The following is a 19263-nucleotide window of genomic DNA, read 5'->3' on the forward strand; positions in this document are numbered from 1 at the left end:
GAATCGACAACTTCAAGCACTAAATCTGTCTCAACAGCAGCAACAACGTCTGCATTGTCAAAAACACCATTTACATCTCCTACTACAACTTATTCTTCCACAACACCTATGTCAGACACTACAACTATTTCTCCATCCACCATTACCTCAGAATCGACAACTTCAAGCACTGAATCTGTCTCAACAACAGCAACAACGTCTCCATTTTCAACAACATCATTTACATCAGCGACTGCAACAACTTCCAGTATCCTAACCGTGGCAACATCAGGAGCGACATATCCATTTTTTTCGACAACGGCTATTTCAGACACTACAACTATTTCTTCATCCACCATTACCTCAGAATCGACAACTTCAAGCACCGAATCTGTCTCAACAGCAGCAACAACGTCTCCATTGTCAACAACACCATTTACATCTCCTACTACAACGTTTTCTTCCACAACACCTACAGCAGACACTGCAACTGTTTCCCCATCCACAATTCCCTCAGAATCGACAACTTCAAGCACTGAATCTGTCTCAACAGCAGCAACAACTTCTCCATTTTCAACAACATCATTCACATCACCAACATCACTGTTTTCTTCGACAACAGACACTGCAACTGTTTCCCCATCCACAATTACCTCAGAATCGACAACTTCAATCACTGTATCTGTCTCAAGAGCATAAACAACTTCTACATTTTCAACAACATCATTTACATCAGCGACTGCAACAACTTCCAGTATACTAACGGTGGCAACATCAGGAGAGACATCTCCATTATCGACAACATCATCCACATCACCAACATCACCGTTTTTTTTTCGACAACACCTATATCAGACACTGCAACTGTTTCCCCATCCACAATTACCTCAGAATCGACAACTTCAAGCACTGAATCTGTCTCAACAGCAGCAACAACGTCTGCATTGTCAAAAACACCATTTACATCTCCTACTACAACTTTTTCTTCCACAACACCTATGTCCGACACTACAACTATTTCTCCATCCACCATTACCTCAGAATCGACAACTTCAAGCACTGAATCTGTCTCAACAACAGCAACAACGTCTCCATTTTCAACAACATCATTTACATCAGCGACTGCAACAACTTCCAGTATCCTAACCGTGGCAACATCAGGAACGACATATCCATTTTCTTCGACAACAGCTATTTCAGACACTACAACTATTTCTCCATCCACCATTTCCTCAGAATCGACAACCTAAAGCACCGAATCTGTCTCAACAGCAGCAACAACGTCTCCATTGTCAACAACACCATTTACATCTCCTACTACAACGTTTTCTTCCACAACACCTATGTCAGACACTACAACTAATTCTCCATCCACAATTTCCTCAGAATCGACAACTTCAAGCACTGAATCTGTCTCAACAGCAGCAACAACGTCTCCATTGTCAACGACACTATTCACATCTCCGAGTACAACTATTTCTTCCACAACACCTATGTCAGACACTACAACTATTTCTCAATCCACCATTACCTCAGAATCGACAACTTCAAGCACTGAATCTGTCTCAACAGCAGCAGCAACGTCTCCATTGTCAACAACACCATTTACATCTCCTACTACAACGTTTTCTTCCACAACACCTATGTCAGACACTACAACTAATTATCCATCCACCATTACCTCAGAATATACAACTTCGAGCACTGAAACTGTCTCAACAGCAGCAGCAACTTCTCCATTGTCAACAACAACATTTACATCAACGACTGCAACAGCTTCCAGTATACTAACGGTGGCAACATCAGGAGCGACATCTCAATTATCGACAGCATCATCCACATCACCAACATCACCGTTTTCTTCGACAACACCTACAGCAGACACTGCAACTGTTTCCCCATCCACAATTCCCTCAGCATCGACAACTTCAAGCACTGAATCTGTCTCAACAGCAGCAACAACGTCTGCATTGTCAAAAACACCATTTACATCTCCTACTACAACTTTTTCTTCCACAACACCTATGTCCGACACTACAACTATTTCTCCATCCACCATTACCTCAGAATCGACAACTTCAAGCACTGAATCTGTCTCAACAGCAGCAACGACGTCTCCATTGTCAACAATACCATTTACATTTCCGACTACAACGTTTTCTTCCAAAACACCTATGTCCGACACTACAACTATTTATCCATCCACCATTACCTCAGAATCGACAACTTCAAGCACTGAATCTGTCTCAACAACAGCAACAACGTCTCCATTTTAAACAATATCATTTATATCAGCGACTTCAACAACTTCCAGTATCCTAACGGTGGCAACATCAGGAGCGACATCTCCGTTATCTTCGACAACAGCTATTTCAGACACTACAACTATTTCTCCATCCACCATTACCTCAGAATCGACAACTTCAAGCACTGAATCTGTCTCAACAGCAGCAACAACGTCTCCATTGTCAACAACACCATTTACATCTCCTACTACAACGTTTTCTTCCACAACACCTATGTCAGACACTACAACTAATTCTCCATCCACCATTACCTCAGAATCGACAACTTCAAGCACTGAATCTGTCTTAACAGCAGCAACAACGTCTCCATTGTCAACAATACCTTTCACATCTCCGACTACAACGTTTTCTTCCACAACACCTATGTCAGACACTACAACTATTTATCCATCCACCATTACCTCAGAATCGACAACTTCAAGCACTGAAACTGTCTCAACAGCAGCAGCAACTTCTCAATTGTCAACAACACCATTTACATCAGCGACTGCAACATCTTCCAGTATTCTAACGGTGGCAACATCAGGAGCGACATCTCCATTGTCGACAACATCAATCACATCACCAACAGCGCCGTTTTTTTCGACAACACCTACAGCAGACACTGCCACGATTTCCACATCCACCATTACCTCAGAAGCAACAACTTCAAGTACTGAAACGATTTCAACAGCCGCAACATCTCCATTGTCAAGAACACCTTTCACATCAGCGACTTCAAGAACTTCCAATACAGAAACGATGTCAACATCAGGTGCAACTTCTCCATTGTCAACAACATCATTCACATTACCAACATCACCGATTTCTTTGACAGCACCTATTTCAGACACGACAACTATTTCTCCATCCACCATTATCTCAGAATTGACAACTTCGAACACTGAATCTGTCTCAACAGCAGAAATAATGTCTCCATTGTCAACGACACTATTGCAATAATGTTCAGGAGGACTTGGACGCCGGGGTTGGAGGCACACTTATTTATTCAGTACAAGGTACAACACAGACCTGGACGTACAGCACTGGAAGGGGTGTCGGCCCCGTCACCCGTCTAACTGGGAAGTCACGCTCTAGGCTACACCTAGCCCAGCCTCTAGGTTCTCCACTATCGGGCTAGGGGAGGCTAGCTAACCCAGCCCTGGTTAAGCTGGGATTACGGCGCCCGGAGTCCCCAGACCGGCTCTTACAAGAGCATCGGCTCTGGCTCTCGGGGCCACGCCACTGGCTCGGTCCTGGTCGGCCCTGAGAAGGGCAGCGATCCAGGGGAGTCCCAGGGCTCTATCTAGTAGATCTTCCTTCTTCACTGGTTTAAGCTTAATACATACTGCCCCGAGCTCTCCGGCTCACCCCTTTATATATCCCTCCCCCGTTGAGGGGTGGGGCCGCGGGGGATCCCAGCTCCGTGTCAGCCCCCCAGGCTGAACGGTGCGGACGTCGCTGTGAGCACCTCCCCGCGAACAGACATAGCCACGCCCAGTGTGTTTGTTTACCGTCCGACACAAGTGTATAACACCCCCTCCGTAACACCCCTACATCACCCCCCCCTGTACAGCTCGCAGCGGTCCCGGCTGCAACAAAATAACAATAAAGATGTATCCCCCCCAATCCGTGTGTGCCTCGCGTAATTTTAACAAGAACAACGACAACATGAACAATAACAATAGGAAAGAGAAAATAACCCGACGCACCCCCCCCCCCCCCCCCGAATAAATACCGAATCCCGTAAAAAAAAAACGCAACATATATACAATTTTCAGGACCTCACAAAAGTCTGCGCATTTTGGCGCGCGTTCTTGCAGCGGGCCCGTCACACGGGGCAACCCCGGTTGGCCCAATGGTGGGTGTCAACAGTCCGGTTGCGAGGGAGTCAGCCTTTGCTGCTGAGTGATCCCCGACCTCCCCGGGAGGGGTTGGCGAGCGTGAGCACGTCACTCCCTGTGCACCTGGAGGTGGAACAGTTGGCGGCAAGTTAGGGGAGAGCAGCGAAGTCGGACTCCGGGAGTAGTTGGACCCCTCACATGTTTGGCCACGCGTGTGTGAAGTGGGAACACGGGCCGCAACGAACGGTTTCAATCTGGAGGGGTGCACGAACCACCGACGCTTCCCCCATTTGACACACACACATTGTGGCCGCAAAACCTGCACCACTTCCACAGGACCCCGCCACGGCGGCACCAGCTTAGAGGAGGTCGCCAGTGGTACTTGGGGACAGTGCAACCACGCCCTGTCACCTGGTTTCCACTGAAGCACATGCGCCTGACCCAGCCTGAGCCTCTCATTAGCCTTCTGGCGGAGGTCCGAATTCTGCATGGCCGCCTCCCGTGCCTCTGTCAATTTAGCGATGTTGAATTTAACATGTTCGGCCAATTTAGATTTACCCTGCGGCGTGGAGATCTGCAGCTGAGTCGGAACCGGTGGGTTTGGCTCGTGGCCGTACATCAGGAAGAAGGGCGAAAATCCGGTCGCCGCATGGGGAGCCATTCTGTATGCCGCCAACACCCCCGGAATCTGAAGGTCCCAATCGGTCTGTGAGTCAGAGACCTGTTGGGACAGCATGGACGTGATTGTCCGATGCAGACGCTCCACCATCCCGTCAGTTTGCGGATGATATGGGGAGGTACGAATCTTTTTCGTTCCCAGGAGCTCGCAGACTTCGTGGAGAAGTTTACCTGAAATTTTTTTACCTTGGTCGGTCAGCAGCCGCTCCGGAGCACCTTTGTCGAGGACGTAGCCCTGGACAAAGGTCTCCACGATGGCTGCTGCCGACTGGTTGGCGAGGGGCCAGGCCATAGGCCAGCACGTAAAATATTCTACCCCGGTCAATAGGTATCTATTTCCCCTGGGCGTAGCGGGGAATGGGCCTAGAATATCAAGCGCAACGAGCTCGTTCACCCTGGAAACTTTGGTAGATTGCAATGGCGGGTTAGACCCCCGCGCTGGTGGTTTCCGTTGCGCGCATTGAGTACACGACCCTAAAAGATCCTCGACATCCCTTGCCATGCCCGGCCAAGAAAAATCCAGCTGCAGCATGGCAAGGGTTTTGTGAGTCCCCAGGTGAAGGAGATGCTCATGCGCAGCCCACACCACTCTACCCTCAAAGCGGAAGGCACCACCAGCCGGTGTCGGCGGGATCTACCGTCCCAATGAATCAACAGACCCTGAACCAACCCCCACGAGTCGACATTCTCCCCCCTCCCCGACCAGCTCCCCCGATGCGACGGCGCAAAGCGAGGAGGGAGGTGTCCTCCATCTGGAGGCGCCCCCATTCCGCAACAGGCAACCCCAGCAAGGAATCCCTCCCCTGTTGCTCAATCGGACCCGTCATCGAAGGCGCGTCAGCGGCGGCCGCCAAGACCAGATCAGATATCTCATTCGGAGGCTTGCAACGCCCCGAACCCAGGAGGCATGCGCACTTGGAGGTGGTTGGTAACCGTGACAGAGCGTCTGCATTCGTGTGGCGAATGCCCTTACGATACGTAGTGTCAAAATCGAAATCCTGGAGAATCTCCAACCATCGAGACAATTGCCCCGATGGCTGTTGAACTCGCAAGGCGTACTGCAGTGCCGCATGATCTGTGCGGACGGTGAAATGACGACCGTACAGATATGGGCGATAATGTTGAATGAAGTTAACAATTGCCAATAGTTCCCGATGGGTAACACAGTATCTTTGTTCCGCCGGAGACAACACCCGACTGTCGTACGCTACCACACGTTCCACGCCGTCAACCACCTGCGAAAGCAAGCCCCCAATGCCCGTGTTGCTCGCGTCCGTATCGAGCAAAAAGGGTTTAGTAAAGTCAGGATAAATTAATGGCGGAGCCCCCACTAGAGCATCCCGGAGGGATCGAAAAGCAGCCTCCTCCTCCTGTCCCCAGTGAAACCTGACCCCCTTCGATGTCAAAGCATGTAAGGGCTTTGTAATTGTCGCGAATTCAGCGACAAAACGTCGGTAATATGACGCGAATCCAACGAAACTCCTGACCTCTCCCACGGAGGTGGGGGGTAGGCCAGGAGCTGACACATTGTGTTTTGGCGGGATCGGTAGCAATACCTGAGCGTCCGACGATGTGTCCCAAATACCGCACTGATTCGCGTAGCAAATGACATTTCTGGGGTTTAAATTTCAAATTAGCAGCCCGCATTTTGAGAAAAACCGCACGCAACCTCTGGAGGTGTTCGTCGAATGTTTTACTGAAGACGATGACGTCGTCTAAGTAAATCAAACATGAATCCCATTGCAACCCAGCCAAGACCAATTCCATCAATCGCTGGAAAGTTGCCGGCGCTGAGTGGAGCTCCATCGGCAAGCGGTTGAATTGGAAAAGGCCGTGCGGCGTACGGAAAGCAGTTTTAGGTTTTGATTCGTCATCCAGAGGGAGCTGCCAGAATCCTGAAAGCAAATCCAATGTGGAGAAGAATCGCGCCCCTGCCAAGGCGTCAAGCGATTCGTCCATCCGAGGAAGCGGGTATGCGTCGGCTACAGAAATTTTGTTCAGCCGACGAAAATCGATGCAAAAGCGCAACGAGCCGTCATGTTTTTTTAACTAAGACAATCGGCGCACCCCAAGGGCTGGTAGAAGGAGAAATGATATCGGCAGCTAACATGTCATCAACGGCCGATTTTACATGGTCCTTTTCGGCGGGACTTAACCGAAAAGGATTTTGGCGTATTGGCGCGCTGTCACCCGTGTCAATATGGTGTCGCAGCAGTTTAGTACAACCCAGATCGTATTTGTGTTGACTAAAAACGTCGGAAAACTCACGCAGAAGGATTCTAAGTTTCTCACGCTGTGAGTCGGACAGGTCCGATGATCCCGCACAAAGCGCATCGAGCCACCCTTCATCACGGTCCATATGTGGTTGCGACGGAGGAGCAGTGCTTACGTGACTAATGACGGGTTCCTCACAGGGCACCGGCGTTGCGTGCGCAAGCACGGTCCCTTGAAGAACCACCACCGTTCGCGACCCCACATTGAGGACCGCGATGAAAGGGTCCCTGTCCCCTTTTACGATGGTCTAGGCCGGTATTAAGTCAGGTCCGTTAACCCCGACCCTAGATGGTCCCAACAGAACCCCCTGGTCCCCAATCCCCTTAGCAAATGGTCGACGTAGCCTAAGAGGCACGAGCATCTGAGCTCCCGGTGGTACGCGTACCGTCCTCGCAACCAGCGCCGGTACCGTCGCAAATGCCGTCTGACCCGTAGAGGGGGAGGGCAGGAACGAAACACGTCGGCCCGACGGGAGTTCAATGCAACCCTGATCGACTAGGATACGAATCGGCATTTTGGCCAAGAAATCCGTCCCCAACAGGCACGGAACCGCCAGCGAGGAGGAGACCAATATTGGGCCAGAAAATTTAATATCCCCAATACAAATCTGCGCGCGGATCTGTCCAATAATGCCCAGTGAGCCCCCGTTAGCAGCGTAGCACGGAACATCAACAGGGAGCAGGGGACGGCTTTGAATGGGGAGAATGTTATAAATCAATTCAGAAACAATAGTCGCCGATGCTCCCGTATCGACCAGGATTCACACCTCAACCCCGTCAATATGCCCCACAATGACTGACGACCCCGACGACGCGGCAACAACGCGATGGGCCAACTCGGACCACTAGCTCGGTTGGAATGCACTCCCCACAGTGGCACGTTTCGGCGCGACGACAGGTAATTTACGACCCCCGTCCGTTGCGGTGCGTGAGTGTGTGACGGGTGTGTGCGTGGGCCAAACATGTGGGGTGCCACGACTCGCCGGGGTTTGCTGGTGAAGCTTGGGTAGAGGCGCGACGACTTGCCGCGGCGTCGCCCCGCGCTGTCGAGGAGCCCGGCATCCTGAGGCCACATGGCCCCGGAGGCCAAAATTGTAGCAGCGCGTGAGTGCTCCAGATGACTTGGGCTGGTCCTGGCGGCTCGGTCCGTCCCGAGCTGGTCGTACTCCCGATCTCCACTCTGTCGGGCGATCGACGGCGCAGATTTCTTCCGCTGGGAGGGTGGCTGCAGCCACGGTATAGCTGGCCGCCGCCTTGCTGGCCTTTCGACGCTGGGACAGCAAGTTCGCATGGATGTGTCGTGCGGCCCGCAGGGAAAACATCTCCGTGTCGTCTTGCGCCAAGACGACATTGTTCAACTCGTCAGCCAACAGCAGGATTTTCTCCGTCGCCATGGCGTCCACCCCTTCCTCATCCATCCGCGGGAAAGCCGTTTTCGCCAGTGCCAGGAGAGCCGTACGGTACGCCAGGGGCGACTCCTTGGCACCCCGCTGGCTATCGTAGAACAGCTGCCTGCAGTCCGAAGGTGGTCCATAGACTGCAGCCAGGAGTTGAAGCGCCATCTGCAGCGTGGCGCGCTTTGCTCTCGGCGCCGAGGTGAGGGTAGCGAGGGCATCACTGTCGAGCATCGCCAGCAGCGCGCGGAGTGCTTCGGCATCCGTCCATTGTGCCATCTCTTGGTGAGCGAGAAAACGTCTCTGGAAGCCGCCCCAGTCACCGCCCACGAACTTTTTGAGAGGTGGTAAGCGCTGGTGTAACGCGGCGTCCGCAGTCCAGGGTCGCCCTCCGTCGCTCCCGTCACTCCGCACGGTTTTGGCGGGAAGGGCATGTGGCATCGGCGGTCGCTCTGTTGGTGATGCGCTGGCCGCTCCTGACGACGTGGCGGCTTCTGTATGCCCGACGTCGGACGTGTGACTTAGCCCGGCCACGCCCTTAGCACTCACTGGAGCCATGGCGGAAAATTCGAAATCAGGCCCCATGGAAATGGCGGGAACTGGTGCTGCATGTCGGCTGTCATTGCTCCGTGCAGCTCCACCAGCCCCCAGTGGCGTAATTTCTTCTAGTGTGGCGGCAGCAGCGTAAAGTAGTTCCGCCAGTCGCGAATGAGCCTGCCGCAGTCCGTCAGCCGACGGCCCCCATCCGTCCAGACGTTGCGGTGTGGATGGACTTGGCCCTGGCTGCTCGGTGTCGCCTTCAGCCATCTCGGGCTCAAAGTCGGCCGTGGTTTCCTCCGCCCCCGGTTCCCTGGTACAAGCCGTCCGTCTCGTGTCCATCTTCGTAGAAGACCACTTCTGACGCCAGATGTAATAATGTTCAGGAGGACTTGGACGCCGGGGTTGGAGGCACACTTATTTATTCAGTACAAGGTACAACACAGACCGGGACGTACATCACTGGAAGGGGTGTCGGCCCCTTCACCCGTCTAACTGGGAAGTCACGCTCTAGGCTACACCTAGCCTGCCTCTAGGTCCTCCACTATCGGGCTAGGGGAGGCTAGCTAACCCAGCCCTGGTTAAGCTGGGATTACGGCGCCTGGAGTCCGCAGACCGGCTCTGACAAGAGCATCGGCTCTGGCTCTCGGAGCCACGCCACTGGCTCGGTCCTGGTTGGCCCTGAGAAGGGCAGCGATCCAGGGGAGTCCCAGGGCTCTATCTAGTAGATCTTCCTTCTTCACTGGTTTACGCTTAATACATACTGCCCCGAGCTCTCCGGCTCACCCCTTTATATATCCCTCCACGTTGAGGGGTGGGGCCGCGGGGGATCCCAGCTCCGTGTCAGCCCCCCAGGCTGAACGGTGCGGACGTCGCTGTGAGCACCTCCCCGCGCAAAGACATAGCCACGCCCAGTGTGTTTGTTTACCGTCCGACACAACTGTATAACACCCCCTCCGTAACACCCCTACACTATTCACATCTCCGAGTACAAGGATTTCTTCCACAACACCTATGTCCGACACTACAACTATTTCTCCATCCACCATTACCTCAGAATCGACAACTTCAAGCACTGAATCTGTCTCAACAACAGCAACAATGTCTCCATTTTCAACCACATCATTTACATCAGCGACTGCAACAACTTCAAGTATCCTAACGGTGGCAACATCAGGAGCGACATCTCCGTTTTCTTCGACAATAGCTATTTCAGACACTACAACTATTTCTCCATCCACCATTACCTCAGAATCGACAACTTCAAGCACCGAATCTGTCTCAACAGCAGCAACAACGTCTCCATTGTCAACAACACCATTTACATCTCCTACTACAACGTTTTCTTCCACAACACCTATGTCAGACACTACAACTAATTCTCCATCCACCATTTCCTCAGAATCGACAACTTCAAGCACTGAATCTGTCTCAACAGCAGCAACAACGTCTCCATTGTCAACGACACTATTCACATCTCCGAGTACAACTATTTCTTCCACAACACCTATATCAGACACTACAACTATTTCTCCATCAACCATTACCTCAGAATCGACAACTTCAAGCACTGAATCTGTCTCAACAGCAGGAACGTCTCCATTGTCAACAACACCATTTACATCTCCTACTACAACGTGTTCTTGCACAACACCTATGTCAGACACTACAACTAATTATCCATCCACCATTACCTCAGAATATACAACTTCGAGCACTGAAACTGTCTCAACAGCAGCAGCAACTTCTCCATTGTCAACAACAACATTTACATCAACGACTGCAACAGCTTCCAGTATACTAACGGTGGCAACATCAGGAGCGACATCTCAATTATCGACAGCATCATCCACATCACCAACATCACCGTTTTCTTCGACAACACCTACAGCAGACACTGCAACTGTTTCCCCATCCACAATTCCCTCAGAATCGACAACTTCAAGCACTGAATCTGTCTCAACAGCAGCAACAACTTCTCCATTTTCAACAACATCATTCACATCACCAACATCACTGTTTTCTTCGACAACAGACACTGCAACTGTTTCCCCATCCACAATTACCTCAGAATCGACAACTTCAATCACTGTATCTGTCTCAAGAGCATAAACAACTTCTACATTTTCAACAACATCATTTACATCAGCGACTGCAACAACTTCCAGTATACTAACGGTGGCAACATCAGGAGAGACATCTCCATTATCGACAACATCATCCACATCACCAACATCACCGTTTTTTTTCGACAACACCTATATCAGACACTGCAACTGTTTCCCCATCCACAATTACCTCAGAATCGACAACTTGAAGCACTGAATCTGTATCAACAACAGCAACAATGTCTCCATTTTCAACCACATCATTTACATCAGCGACTGCAACAACTTCCAGTATCCTAACGGTGGCAACATCAGGAGCGACATCTCCGTTTTCTTCGACAATAGCTATTTCAGACACTACAACTATTTCTCCATCCACCATTACCTCAGAATCGACAACTTCAATCACTGAATCTGTCTCAACAGCAGCAACAACGTCTGCATTGTCAAAAACACCATTTACATCTCCTACTACAACTTTTCTTCCACAACACTTATGTCCGACACTACAACTATTTCTCCATCCACCATTACCTCAGAATCGACAACTTCAAGCACTGAATCTGTCTCAACAACAGCAACGTCTCCATTTTCAACAACATCATTTACATCAGCGACTGCAACAACTTCCAGTATCCTAACCGTGGCAACATCAGGAACGACATATCCATTTTCTTCGACAACAGCTATTTAAGACACTACAACTATTTCTCCATCCACCATTTCCTCAGAATCGACAACCTAAAGCACCGAATCTGTCTCAACAGCAGCAACAACGTCTCCATTGTCAACAACACCATTTACATCTCCTACTACAACGTTTTCTTCCACAACACCTATGTCAGACACTACAACTAATTCTCCATCCACAATTTCCTCAGAATCGACAACTTCAAGCACTGAATCTGTCTCAACAGCAGCAACAACGTCTCCATTGTCAACGACACTATTCACATCTCCGAGTACAAATATTTCTTCCACAACACCTATGTCAGACACTACAACTATTTCTCAATCCACCATTACCTCAGAATCGACAACTTCAAGCACTGAATCTGTCTCAACAGCAGCAGCAACGTCTCCATTGTCAACAACACCATTTACATCTCCTACTACAACGTTTTCTTCCACAACACCTATGTCAGACACTACAACTAATTATCCATCCACCATTACCTCAGAATATACAACTTCGAGCACTGAAACTGTCTCAACAGCAGCAGCAACTTCTCCATTGTCAACAACAACATTTACATCAACGACTGCAACAGCTTCCAGCAGAGGTGGGACAAAGTCATTGTTATGCAAGTCCAAGTCGAGTCTGAAGTCATCAAATTCATGACTCGAGTCTGACTCGAGTCCAAGTCACATGACTCGAGTCCACACCTCAGAGGTGGGACAAAGTCATTGTTATGCAAGTCCAAGTCGAGTCTGAAGTCATCAAATTCATGACTCGAGTCTGACTCGAGTCCAAGTCACATGACTCGAGTCCACACCTCAGGCTTCCAGTATACTAACGGTGGCAACATCAGGAGCGACATCTCAATTATCGACAGCATCATCCACATCACCAACATCACCGTTTTCTTCGACAACACCTACAGCAGACACTGCAACTGTTTCCCCATCCACAATTCCCTCAGCATCGACAACTTCAAGCACTGAATCTGTCTCAACAGCAGCAACAACTTCTCCATTTTCAACAACATCATTCACATCACCAACATCACTGTTTTCTTCGACAACAGACACTGCAACTGTTTCCCCATCCACAATTACCTCAGAATCGACAACTTCAATCACTGTATCTGTCTCCAGAGCATAAACAACTTCTACATTTTCAACAACATCATTTACATCAGCGACTGCAACAACTTCCAGTATACTAACGGTGGCAACATCAGGAGAGACATCTCCATTATCGACAACATCATCCACATCACCAACATCACCGTTTTTTTCGACAACACCTATATCAGACACTGCAACTGTTTCCCCATCCACAATTACTTCAGAATCGACAACTTCAAGCACTGAATCTGTCTCAACAACAGCAACAATGTCTCCATGTTCAACCACATCATTTACATCAGCGACTGCAACAACTTCCAGTATCCTAACGGTGGCAACATCAGGAGCGACATCTCCATTTTCTTCGACAATAGCTATTTCAGACACTACAACTATTTCTCCATCCACCATTACCTCAGAATCGACAACTTCAAGCACTAAATCTGTCTCAACAGCAGCAACAACGTCTGCATTGTCAAAAACACCATTTACATCTCCTACTACAACTTATTCTTCCACAACACCTATGTCAGACACTACAACTATTTCTCCATCCACCATTACCTCAGAATCGACAACTTCAAGCACTGAATCTGTCTCAACAACAGCAACAACGTCTCCATTTTCAACAACATCATTTACATCAGCGACTGCAACAACTTCCAGTATCCTAACCGTGGCAACATCAGGAGCGACATATCCATTTTTTTCGACAACGGCTATTTCAGACACTACAACTATTTCTTCATCCACCATTACCTCAGAATCGACAACTTCAAGCACCGAATCTGTCTCAACAGCAGCAACAACGTCTCCATTGTCAACAACACCATTTACATCTCCTACTACAACGTTTTCTTCCACAACACCTACAGCAGACACTGCAACTGTTTCCCCATCCACAATTCCCTCAGAATCGACAACTTCAAGCACTGAATCTGTCTCAACAGCAGCAACAACTTCTCCATTTTCAACAACATCATTCACATCACCAACATCACTGTTTTCTTCGACAACAGACACTGCAACTGTTTCCCCATCCACAATTACCTCAGAATCGACAACTTCAATCACTGTATCTGTCTCAAGAGCATAAACAACTTCTACATTTTCAACAACATCATTTACATCAGCGACTGCAACAACTTCCAGTATACTAACGGTGGCAACATCAGGAGAGACATCTCCATTATCGACAACATCATCCACATCACCAACATCACCGTTTTTTTTCGACAACACCTATATCAGACACTGCAACTGTTTCCCCATCCACAATTACCTCAGAATCGACAACTTCAAGCACTGAATCTGTCTCAACAGCAGCAACAACGTCTGCATTGTCAAAAACACCATTTACATCTCCTACTACAACTTTTTCTTCCACAACACCTATGTCCGACACTACAACTATTTCTCCATCCACCATTACCTCAGAATCGACAACTTCAAGCACTGAATCTGTCTCAACAACAGCAACAACGTCTCCATTTTCAACAACATCATTTACATCAGCGACTGCAACAACTTCCAGTATCCTAACCGTGGCAACATCAGGAACGACATATCCATTTTCTTCGACAACAGCTATTTCAGACACTACAACTATTTCTCCATCCACCATTTCCTCAGAATCGACAACCTAAAGCACCGAATCTGTCTCAACAGCAGCAACAACGTCTCCATTGTCAACAACACCATTTACATCTCCTACTACAACGTTTTCTTCCACAACACCTATGTCAGACACTACAACTAATTCTCCATCCACAATTTCCTCAGAATCGACAACTTCAAGCACTGAATCTGTCTCAACAGCAGCAACAACGTCTCCATTGTCAACGACACTATTCACATCTCCGAGTACAACTATTTCTTCCACAACACCTATGTCAGACACTACAACTATTTCTCAATCCACCATTACCTCAGAATCGACAACTTCAAGCACTGAATCTGTCTCAACAGCAGCAGCAACGTCTCCATTGTCAACAACACCATTTACATCTCCTACTACAACGTTTTCTTCCACAACACCTATGTCAGACACTACAACTAATTATCCATCCACCATTACCTCAGAATATACAACTTCGAGCACTGAAACTGTCTCAACAGCAGCAGCAACTTCTCCATTGTCAACAACAACATTTACATCAACGACTGCAACAGCTTCCAGTATACTAACGGTGGCAACATCAGGAGCGACATCTCAATTATCGACAGCATCATCCACATCACCAACATCACCGTTTTCTTCGACAACACCTACAGCAGACACTGCAACTGTTTCCCCATCCACAATTCCCTCAGCATCGACAACTTCAAGCACTGAATCTGTCTCAACAGCAGCAACAACGTCTGCATTGTCAAAAACACCATTTACATCTCCTACTACAACTTTTTCTTCCACAACACCTATGTCCGACACTACAACTATTTCTCCATCCACCATTACCTCAGAATCGACAACTTCAAGCACTGAATCTGTCTCAACAGCAGCAACGACGTCTCCATTGTCAACAATACCATTTACATTTCCGACTACAACGTTTTCTTCCAAAACACCTATGTCCGACACTACAACTATTTATCCATCCACCATTACCTCAGAATCGACAACTTCAAGCACTGAATCTGTCTCAACAACAGCAACAACGTCTCCATTTTAAACAATATCATTTATATCAGGGACTTCAACAACTTCCAGTATCCTAACGGTGGCAACATCAGGAGCGACATCTCCGTTATCTTCGACAACAGCTATTTCAGACACTACAACTATTTCTCCATCCACCATTACCTCAGAATCGACAACTTCAAGCACTGAATCTGTCTCAACAGCAGCAACAACGTCTCCATTGTCAACAACACCATTTACATCTCCTACTACAACGTTTTCTTCCACAACACCTATGTCAGACACTACAACTAATTCTCCATCCACCATTACCTCAGAATCGACAACTTCAAGCACTGAATCTGTCTTAACAGCAGCAACAACGTCTCCATTGTCAACAATACCTTTCACATCTCCGACTACAACGTTTTCTTCCACAACACCTATGTCAGACACTACAACTATTTATCCATCCACCATTACCTCAGAATCGACAACTTCAAGCACTGAAACTGTCTCAACAGCAGCAGCAACTTCTCAATTGTCAACAACACCATTTACATCAGCGACTGCAACATCTTCCAGTATTCTAACGGTGGCAACATCAGGAGCGACATCTCCATTGTCGACAACATCAATCACATCACCAACAGCGCCGTTTTTTTCGACAACACCTACAGCAGACACTGCCACGATTTCCACATCCACCATTACCTCAGAAGCAACAACTTCAAGTACTGAAACGATTTCAACAGCCGCAACATCTCCATTGTCAAGAACACCTTTCACATCAGCGACTTCAAGAACTTCCAATACAGAAACGATGTCAACATCAGGTGCAACTTCTCCATTGTCAACAACATCATTCACATTACCAACATCACCGATTTCTTTGACAGCACCTATTTCAGACACGACAACTATTTCTCCATCCACCATTATCTCAGAATTGACAACTTCGAACACTGAATCTGTCTCAACAGCAGAAATAATGTCTCCATTGTCAACGACACTATTGCAATAATGTTCAGGAGGACTTGGACGCCGGGGTTGGAGGCACACTTATTTATTCAGTACAAGGTACAACACAGACCTGGACGTACAGCACTGGAAGGGGTGTCGGCCCCGTCACCCGTCTAACTGGGAAGTCACGCTCTAGGCTACACCTAGCCCAGCCTCTAGGTTCTCCACTATCGGGCTAGGGGAGGCTAGCTAACCCAGCCCTGGTTAAGCTGGGATTACGGCGCCCGGAGTCCCCAGACCGGCTCTTACAAGAGCATCGGCTCTGGCTCTCGGGGCCACGCCACTGGCTCGGTCCTGGTCGGCCCTGAGAAGGGCAGCGATCCAGGGGAGTCCCAGGGCTCTATCTAGTAGATCTTCCTTCTTCACTGGTTTAAGCTTAATACATACTGCCCCGAGCTCTCCGGCTCACCCCTTTATATATCCCTCCCCCGTTGAGGGGTGGGGCCGCGGGGGATCCCAGCTCCGTGTCAGCCCCCCAGGCTGAACGGTGCGGACGTCGCTGTGAGCACCTCCCCGCGAACAGACATAGCCACGCCCAGTGTGTTTGTTTACCGTCCGACACAAGTGTATAACACCCCCTCCGTAACACCCCTACATCACCCCCCCCTGTACAGCTCGCAGCGGTCCCGGCTGCAACAAAATAACAATAAAGATGTATCCCCCCCAATCCGTGTGTGCCTCGCGTAATTTTAACAAGAACAACGACAACATGAACAATAACAATAGGAAAGAGAAAATAACCCGACGCACCCCCCCCCCCCCCCCCCCCGAATAAATACCGAATCCCGTAAAAAAAAAACGCAACATATATACAATTTTCAGGACCTCACAAAAGTCTGCGCATTTTGGCGCGCGTTCTTGCAGCGGGCCCGTCACACGGGGCAACCCCGGTTGGCCCAATGGTGGGTGTCAACAGTCCGGTTGCGAGGGAGTCAGCCTTTGCTGCTGAGTGATCCCCGACCTCCCCGGGAGGGGTTGGCGAGCGTGAGCACGTCACTCCCTGTGCACCTGGAGGTGGAACAGTTGGCGGCAAGTTAGGGGAGAGCAGCGAAGTCGGACTCCGGGAGTAGTTGGACCCCTCACATGTTTGGCCACGCGTGTGTGAAGTGGGAACACGGGCCGCAACGAACGGTTTCAATCTGGAGGGGTGCACGAACCACCGACGCTTCCCCCATTTGACACACACACATTGTGGCCGCAAAACCTGCACCACTTCCACAGGACCCCGCCACGGCGGCACCAGCTTAGAGGAGGTCGCCAGTGGTACTTGGGGACAGTGCAACCACGCCCTGTCACCTGGTTTCCACTGAAGCACATGCGCCCGACCCAGCCTGAGCCTCTCATTAGCCTTCTGGCGGAGGTCCGAATTCTGCATGGCCGCCTCCCGTGCCTCTGTCAATTTAGCGATGTTGAATTTAACATGTTCGGCCAATTTAGATTTACCCTGCGGCGTGGAGATCTGCAGCTGAGTCGGAACCGGTGGGTTTGGCTCGTGGCCGTACATCAGGAAGAAGGGCGAAAATCCGGTCGCCGCATGGGGAGCCATTCTGTATGCCGCCAACACCCCCGGAATCTGAAGGTCCCAATCGGTCTGTGAGTCAGAGACCTGTTGGGACAGCATGGACGTGATTGTCCGATGCAGACGCTCCACCATCCCGTCAGTTTGCGGATGATATGGGGAGGTACGAATCTTTTTCGTTCCCAGGAGCTCGCAGACTTCGTGGAGAAGTTTACCTGAAATTTTTTTACCTTGGTCGGTCAGCAGCCGCTCCGGAGCACCTTTGTCGAGGACGTAGCCCTGGACAAAGGTCTCCACGATGGCTGCTGCCGACTGGTTGGCGAGGGGCCAGGCCATAGGCCAGCACGTAAAATATTCTACCCCGGTCAATAGGTATCTATTTCCCCTGGGCGTAGCGGGGAATGGGCCTAGAATATCAAGCGCAACGAGCTCGTTCACCCTGGAAACTTTGGTAGATTGCAATGGCGGGTTAGACCCCCGCGCTGGTGGTTTCCGTTGCGCGCATTGAGTACACGACCCTAAAAGATCCTCGACATCCCTTGCCATGCCCGGCCAAGAAAAATCCAGCTGCAGCATGGCAAGGGTTTTGTGAGTCCCCAGGTGAAGGAGATGCTCATGCGCAGCCCACACCACTCTACCCTCAAAGCGGAAGGCACCACCAGCCGGTGTCGGCGGGATCTACCGTCCCAATGAATCAACAGACCCTGAACCAACCCCCACGAGTCGACATTCTCCCCCCTCCCCGACCAGCTCCCCCGATGCGACGGCGCAAAGCGAGGAGGGAGGTGTCCTCCATCTGGAGGCGCCCCCATTCCGCAACAGGCAACCCCAGCAAGGAATCCCTCCCCTGTTGCTCAATCGGACCCGTCATCGAAGGCGCGTCAGCGGCGGCCGCCAAGACCAGATCAGATATCTCATTCGGAGGCTTGCAACGCCCCGAACCCAGGAGGCATGCGCACTTGGAGGTGGTTGGTAACCGTGACAGAGCGTCTGCATTCGTGTGGCGAATGCCCTTACGATACGTAGTGTCAAAATCGAAATCCTGGAGAATCTCCAACCATCGAGACAATTGCCCCGATGGCTGTTGAACTCGCAAGGCGTACTGCAGTGCCGCATGATCTGTGCGGACGGTGAAATGACGACCGTACAGATATGGGCGATAATGTTGAATGAAGTTAACAATTGCCAATAGTTCCCGATGGGTAACACAGT

Source organism: Lethenteron reissneri, chromosome 36 (genome assembly GCF_015708825.2).
Source record: "Lethenteron reissneri isolate LAM-NWPU_2019-01 chromosome 36, ASM1570882v1, whole genome shotgun sequence".
Taxonomy (NCBI): Eukaryota; Metazoa; Chordata; class Hyperoartia; order Petromyzontiformes; family Petromyzontidae; genus Lethenteron; species Lethenteron reissneri.